We start from the raw sequence: 1,955 nt of genomic DNA on the forward strand, positions 1-1,955 counted from the left end.
ATATTCTGTCCTAGAATGCGGTTAGATGTGCCCTTTTTTTTTAGAGCACCCGCCCCTTTAGTGGTCTCTGCACAGCCCTGCCCTTTAGGTAAGAGAGACTACTAGAATATGTTAGTGCAGGGAACTTTATGGTTGTCTCATGAGAAATAACTTTTTTTTTTTTTTGTTTGTCTTCAGCTAGTTTTGAAACGGTTTTGAAATACGTTTAGCGACAAGGCTCTTCTTGATCTACACTCTGCTTTCACTTCTCGTTCCTTTTAAGCATTATATATTCTCCTTTAGTTATATAATTTAGTTATGAAGACTTACCTTGTTCTTGTTGTAAGATCCTAAAATACTATAGTTAAACCAAAATAGATAGCAAAGTGCTACATTTCCTTTGTTTCTCTTGTATTGTAAATATTTAGTCAGGCTACTTACCGCTTTACTACTTAAAGTGTGCAGCCATCGGTCCCCTTTCTTTGTGAACACAACTTTATCTTTAAAAGTTTAGATCTTGTTCTTTATTCTTTGTTATTCTTTTTAAATAACTTTGTCCGTTTCATTTGTATCTCTCAATGCCAGGGGGGTTGAGACAAACAGGTAAACGCAAAGCATTATTCTTATTTGCCAAACAATTTAAAACAGATTTTTGTTTTTTTCAAGAGAGTCATTCTACATTTTCTGATGGTAATTTCTGGAAATCCCAGTGGGGAAATGAAATGTGGTTATCTCATGGATCTGAACGCTGCGCTGGTGTCGCCATACTTAAAAATAATTTTTCTGGATCTATATTACATACTGATTGCAACGCTCTGGGTCACTACATCTGCTCAGTAATTGAATGCCTTAACAATACCTTTATTGTAGTTAATATATACGGTTATAATAATATAACGGAAAACAACAAACTATTCGAATCATTAGAAGACAGAATTACTTTTTGGCTTTCCAAATACCCAGACTCAATCATTTTAATTGGTGGGGACTTTAACATTGCCTTAGACAATACGATCGACAGATGGCCTCCTAAGCAGCAGACCTCATTCAGTGCCAATTTAAAAAATTTTATGGAGAAATTTAATGTTGTTGATATATGGAGAGAAAAATTCCCAGATGACAAAATCTTTACATGGAGCAATAAAATAGGTTCCAGACAATCCCGGATAGATTTTTGGCTTATTTCCAAATGTATTAATAAAGACAATATCGCTGTTAACATACTTGCCACCCTTCTTACTGATCATAGAGCTATTTGCATTAGCATCCAAATTTATACTCCAGATAATACACCTTACAAATGTGCTTACTGGAAACTAAACTCCTTGCTAAAGCATGAAGTAGTTAAAGCTCATATTAATAAATTAATTATGTTTTATTGGAATAAGGCTAACAAGGAAGGGTCTTTCTGCAACAATTGGGAACTTTTCAAATTTGAAATTGGCAAATTTTTAAGACATTATGGAAGTCAGATTTCTAAATTAAAGAAAGCTGAAGAGGAAGAAGTCATAAGCAAGATCACCTCCTATTACCTAAAATGCCCAGAAGAAGTTTCAGAGGAAGATAAATTAAGTTTAATAGAAAATCAGAACAAACTGGATGCCTTGTATAAACACAAGGCTGAAGGTGCCTTCATCAGATCCAGGAAACGATGGCTGGAAGAAGGAGAACAAAATTCTGCTTACTTTTTTAGGCTTGAAAAATACAGATCAAAAATAAACTCTATTTACCAACTAAATATCAATGACATTATCTGAAATAATCCTAAAGAAATTGCAACTTTTTGTGCCAAATTTTACTCTAATTTATACAGCTCAAAATATAATAAAGAGATTTCAGTATCATTTCTTAACAATATTAAAATTTTACAAACTATTGATGTAGAAGATAAAAACTACTGTGACAGCCCATTTACTGTGGAGGAAATTTCTAAGTGCATCAATGCACTGAAGGCCAATAAATCCCCCGGCACAGAT

This window comes from Poecilia latipinna, unplaced genomic scaffold (assembly GCF_001443285.1).
Source record: "Poecilia latipinna isolate Pla-1442-1.1 unplaced genomic scaffold, P_latipinna-1.0 Scaffold1858, whole genome shotgun sequence".
In the NCBI taxonomy this organism is placed as follows: Eukaryota; Metazoa; Chordata; class Actinopteri; order Cyprinodontiformes; family Poeciliidae; genus Poecilia; species Poecilia latipinna.